Source organism: Myotis brandtii, unplaced genomic scaffold, assembly GCF_000412655.1.
Source record: "Myotis brandtii unplaced genomic scaffold, ASM41265v1 scaffold1927, whole genome shotgun sequence".
NCBI classification, from domain to species: Eukaryota; Metazoa; Chordata; class Mammalia; order Chiroptera; family Vespertilionidae; genus Myotis; species Myotis brandtii.
In genome coordinates, this window is record NW_005357181.1 from 214,560 (window position 1) to 220,459 (window position 5,900).

Here is a 5,900-nt window from a genome sequence, read left to right on the forward strand (position 1 = left end):
GTCACGGGGCGGGGCGGGGCTTCGGCGCGAGCGGAAGGCGGGACCAAGGCCAGGAGCCGGCGAGTGATGCCACTCACACTCGGGAAAGAGCTAACGGGACAGCGGTGCAAGCCAATCGCAGCCAGCCCTCCGGAGGCAGAGAGACCGGGGTGGAGACTTCGGATGCCGCGGTTGCAGGTGGGTGATCTCTGGGGTCGGACCGAATGGGGTGATGGCGTCTGATTCCAGGAGACCCCCCGGGGCCCACAGGAGAGAGGATCCCCCTGGCCTCGGCTGCCTCTGCCGCTCCTTCGCGTTTGGGACCGGGAGAGGTTCCCGCGTCTGGGAAGGGACTGCCTGGTGCCGGTTGGACTTGCCTTCCTCCCCCTGCCCCCATCCCCTTGGTTGGACCCCTCCGCTCACCTAGGACACTTCTGCCCCCAGGAGCCCAGTGGGGCCGAGGCTGCCCCCGAGCCCGAGCCGCTGGGCTCCTGTTGACCCTTTGTTCTCACCATCAAGTGACTCAGGCTGCTCTGCGATTGCCAAGCCTGGACCAAACCCCGGGGGAGAAAACTGAGGATTCTCTCGCTGAGGCACCGGTGGGTCCACGTATCTCAGGTCCTTGCTCTAAAAGCCGCAGAGCCGAGTTAAATAACTGCAGCAGCACTTCCGAGCTACTGTCTCTGCTCAGTTATTTTTACTGATGTCTCTGCGCCCACAGTTGTTCCAGGTAGACTGTCGGTGACTCCTAGGACAGCCCTAGTGATCAAAGCCCCTCCCGGGGCCGGGTCCAGGGAAAGGTGATCTCTGCAGATGAATGCCAATGCCTGACTCTGTGGTTGGTTCAATGCTACACACACGGTGGGATTCAGATGCTCTTCTTCCTTCGGTTGCCAAGGAACGCCAATAAAAGGCCAGCAATAGGAATGAACACAATCGTACTCTTCAACGAGGGTTGTGTTCTGTTTGCATCTATGCCTGTTTCCATTAGCTTTTCGTGATATCATGAGCCCCCTTCAATACTTTACAGATAAATGGGCTTTTGAACACACACATACACAAGTCTGCAAAGAGCTGTAAAATGAATTCCTCGCTTGATATATGAGTTTACGATAAAAGTCCGTGGCAATGTGTGACATTTAAGGTCTGCTTACCACCTTGCAGAGTTGACAGTCTGGCAAAGCAGATAGATAAGGCACGTACAAAAATGCTACAATAAGAAAAAATATAAAGATATGTAAGGTATAAGGCATTCTACTTACTAATACTTGTTTTAGTGGGGTGAAAGAGAGGACCTAGATTATAGTGGTTTCTGCTAACTGGAGGTGAAGAACTATAGACTTTTTTGTTTTTATTGATTTCAGAGAGGAAGGGTGAGGGAGGGAGAGATGTAGAAATAGAAACATCAGTGATGAGAGAGAATCATTGATAGGCTGCCTCCTGCACATCCCCTACTGGGGACAGAATCCGCAACCCCGGACATGTGCCCTTGACCAGAATCAAACCCAGGACCCTTCAATCCATAGGCCGATGCTCTATCCATTGAGCCAAACCAGCCAGGGCACTGTAGACTGTTCATTAAAGAAGTTTTTCTCAATTAGGGTGTAACAAATGGGATGATAGCTAGAGGGGAGGGAATAAAAGGTCAAAGGATATAGTTTTGTTTGATGTTTATTTAAAGATGGTAGGTACTAAAATTTGTACATTGATGGAAAATGTCCAGTAGAGTGGAAGAAATTGTTGATTAGCGGAAAGAGGTGTGTGTGTGTGTGTGTGTATGTGTGTACCACTCCAAAGTTTATTCCAGAGTGCAGGACTTTGTATTGTTTTTGCTGTAGTTGCAGTACCTTGGATAGAGCTTGCCACCATATTAGCTACTCCGTAAACTTTTTAAATTTGTTGAATAAATGAGTAACTTGGACTCGATTTCTCTTACCTTCTTAAAATTCATTCTTCAAACATCAGCCAGAACGATACTTAAAAATATAAATCAGATCCTTTCACTGTTCAGTTCAAAATCTTCTGTGATTCCAGTTGCACTTAGAATAAAATTTCAGGTTCTTGTGGCTTATGGGATCCTGCATGAGGGAGAACTGGCCTTCTGGAGTCCTATCTCACCTACCTCCTAGCTCTCGTTAACTATATTCCAGCGATGAAAGTGATGGGGTGACTTATAATCTAGTAGATAGGGCACCTGCATTAATCTGAGAAATAATCATTTTATTTTATTTTTTAAAAATATATTTTATTGATTTTTACAGAGAGGAAGGGAGAGGGATAGAGAGTTACATCAATGAGAGAGAAACATCGATCAGCTGCCTCTTGCACACCCCCTACTGGGGATGTGCCCGCAACCAAGGTACATGCCCTTGACTGAAATCGAACCTGGGACCCTTCAGTCTGCAGGCGGACACTCTATCCACTGAGCTAAACCGGTTAGGGCAGAAATAATCATTTTAAATCTTAAGACATACTTATGTGAACAGGGGGTTAAGTTTTTTATATGTGAACTAGAGGTCCAGTGCACGACATTTGTGCACTGGGAGGGAGGGGAGAGGCAGGAGAGATCCCTCAGCCCGGCCTGCGCCCTTTCTGCAGTCCAGGAGCCCTTGGGGGATGTCAGCCCAGCTTCTGGTTGAGTGGCGCTCCCCCTGTGGGAGCACATTGACCACCAGGGGGCAGCTCCTGCATTGAGCGTCTACCCCCTGGTGGTCAGTGTGCATCATGGCAACTGGTCATTGCATCGGTCAGTCTATTTGCATATTACCCTTTTATTACATAGGATAAGAGGGTAAGTTTTTCTTACAGTTTCCTTCTCAAGGGCTGTGTGAAGTGATTAGGGAGGTTACTCAGCTGTGAATCCACAAGCAGAACCGATAAGCAGGGTCAGACGGACCCACCAGGAGTCAAAACATCATCTCATCAAATCATCTCACCCCCTTGATGACTAATTACAAAAGCTGACATCTGCAGACCCCCAGCCTCACCTTAGCCCCTTCCCCTTTATAATCCTGCCCCCTGCACCTTGCTGTAAGACAGGATTTGATGCTTGTAAGCGCCCTGTCTTCTTGGGACCCTTTCCCACTTGAGGGCTTTATACACATTTTGTTCAGCAGCCCCTTACCTTCTCATCATTCAGGTGTCAACTTAAATGACACTTTTCTCAGAAAGACTCTCTCTCCCTAATGTAGTGGATGAAAACAAGGACCTGGGATCAGACTGAGTTTACATGCCAGCTCCCTATTTGTTTGCTACATCATCTTGGGCAATTTAGTTAAATTCTCAAAGCTTAGAGAGGAAGGGTGAGGGAGGGAGAGATGTAGAAATAGAAACATCAGTGATGAGAGAGAATCATTGATAGGCTGCCTCCTGCACATCCCCTACTGGGGACAGAATCCGCAACCCCGGACATGTGCCCTTGACCAGAATCAAACCCAGGACCCTTCAATCCATAGGCCGATGCTCTATCCATTGAGCCAAACCAGCCAGGGCACTGTAGACTGTTCATTAAAGAAGTTTTTCTCAATTAGGGTGTAACAAATGGGATGATAGCTAGAGGGGAGGGAATAAAAGGTCAAAGGATATAGTTTTGTTTGATGTTTATTTAAAGATGGTAGGTACTAAAATTTGTACATTGATGGAAAATGTCCAGTAGAGTGGAAGAAATTGTTGATTAGCGGAAAGAGGTGTGTGTGTGTGTGTGTGTATGTGTGTACCACTCCAAAGTTTATTCCAGAGTGCAGGACTTTGTATTGTTTTTGCTGTAGTTGCAGTACCTTGGATAGAGCTTGCCACCATATTAGCTACTCCGTAAACTTTTTAAATTTGTTGAATAAATGAGTAACTTGGACTCGATTTCTCTTACCTTCTTAAAATTCATTCTTCAAACATCAGCCAGAACGATACTTAAAAATATAAATCAGATCCTTTCACTGTTCAGTTCAAAATCTTCTGTGATTCCAGTTGCACTTAGAATAAAATTTCAGGTTCTTGTGGCTTATGGGATCCTGCATGAGGGAGAACTGGCCTTCTGGAGTCCTATCTCACCTACCTCCTAGCTCTCGTTAACTATATTCCAGCGATGAAAGTGATGGGGTGACTTATAATCTAGTAGATAGGGCACCTGCATTAATCTGAGAAATAATCATTTTATTTTATTTTTTAAAAATATATTTTATTGATTTTTACAGAGAGGAAGGGAGAGGGATAGAGAGTTACATCAATGAGAGAGAAACATCGATCAGCTGCCTCTTGCACACCCCCTACTGGGGATGTGCCCGCAACCAAGGTACATGCCCTTGACTGAAATCGAACCTGGGACCCTTCAGTCTGCAGGCGGACACTCTATCCACTGAGCTAAACCGGTTAGGGCAGAAATAATCATTTTAAATCTTAAGACATACTTATGTGAACAGGGGGTTAAGTTTTTTATATGTGAACTAGAGGTCCAGTGCACGACATTTGTGCACTGGGAGGGAGGGGAGAGGCAGGAGAGATCCCTCAGCCCGGCCTGCGCCCTTTCTGCAGTCCAGGAGCCCTTGGGGGATGTCAGCCCAGCTTCTGGTTGAGTGGCGCTCCCCCTGTGGGAGCACATTGACCACCAGGGGGCAGCTCCTGCATTGAGCGTCTACCCCCTGGTGGTCAGTGTGCATCATGGCAACTGGTCATTGCATCGGTCAGTCTATTTGCATATTACCCTTTTATTACATAGGATAAGAGGGTAAGTTTTTCTTACAGTTTCCTTCTCAAGGGCTGTGTGAAGTGATTAGGGAGGTTACTCAGCTGTGAATCCACAAGCAGAACCGATAAGCAGGGTCAGACGGACCCACCAGGAGTCAAAACATCATCTCATCAAATCATCTCACCCCCTTGATGACTAATTACAAAAGCTGACATCTGCAGACCCCCAGCCTCACCTTAGCCCCTTCCCCTTTATAATCCTGCCCCCTGCACCTTGCTGTAAGACAGGATTTGATGCTTGTAAGCGCCCTGTCTTCTTGGGACCCTTTCCCACTTGAGGGCTTTATACACATTTTGTTCAGCAGCCCCTTACCTTCTCATCATTCAGGTGTCAACTTAAATGACACTTTTCTCAGAAAGACTCTCTCTCCCTAATGTAGTGGATGAAAACAAGGACCTGGGATCAGACTGAGTTTACATGCCAGCTCCCTATTTGTTTGCTACATCATCTTGGGCAATTTAGTTAAATTCTCAAAGCTTCCTGTTCCCTGTATATAAAATGGGGACAATAGTGGTTTAGAAGATTAAAGAGTATATAAAGTATGGAGTACAGAGCCTGACACATAGTAACACTAAGTGTTCACTGTTACCATTTTTGTCTGAAATTGAGTACTTCCCCTCACAGTGTTCATTTTAATTTCCTTTTCTCAGGTGTTTCTTCACAGTATTTATAATAATTTATAATTTGTAATTCTTTTTCACTAGATACTAAATACCAAGAAACCAGGGATCAAATCTGACTTTATTCTCCACTAGTAGCCCGGTGCATGAAATTCATGCACATTAAAAGGAAATTAATTAGACGAAATATTTTAACATTGCTATTTGCCCTTTCTTTATAATAGAAGTGCCAGATATGAAAGAAAATTAGTAAAATGTATATGAAAATCTTCCTCCTGTCAGAGTCTGGGGCCCCAGAGTCAAGGCCCCGCCCACTTGTGCATTCCTCGAAATCACGTGAGACCCAGACCAGGCCAGCCCCACCCCCATTAGGCGAGATCCAGACCCAGCCGGCTCCACCCCCATCAAGCCCCGCCAGGCGGGGGGCACAGCCTCAGGTCCCCCGGTGCATGCCAGGTGAGGGTGCAGCCTCAGGTCCCCCGTCAAGCCCTGCTGGGTGGGGGGTGCAGCCTCAGGTCCCCCGGTGCACCCTCAGGTCCCCTGGCCCGGGCCAGGGCGGG

The 5,900-nt window shown here is 46.9% G+C and overlaps 1 protein-coding gene across 4 annotated transcripts in view; it reads left to right on the top strand.

The window, feature by feature from the left end:
- Nucleotides 1-6: 6 nt before the first annotated feature.
- Nucleotides 7-5,900, top strand: part of KBTBD3 (kelch repeat and BTB (POZ) domain containing 3) — a 30,178-nt gene continuing 24,284 nt past the window's right edge. For 2 of the 4 annotated variants that reach the window (XM_005864882.2, XM_005864886.2), the window contains exon 1: nt 7-177. The gene's annotated coding sequence lies outside the window, so the exon portion shown is untranslated. Of the gene's footprint in view, nt 178-423; nt 579-5,900 lie in introns of all 4 variants that reach the window. The other 2 variants (XM_005864885.2, XM_014538532.1) reach the window with 2 other exon arrangements.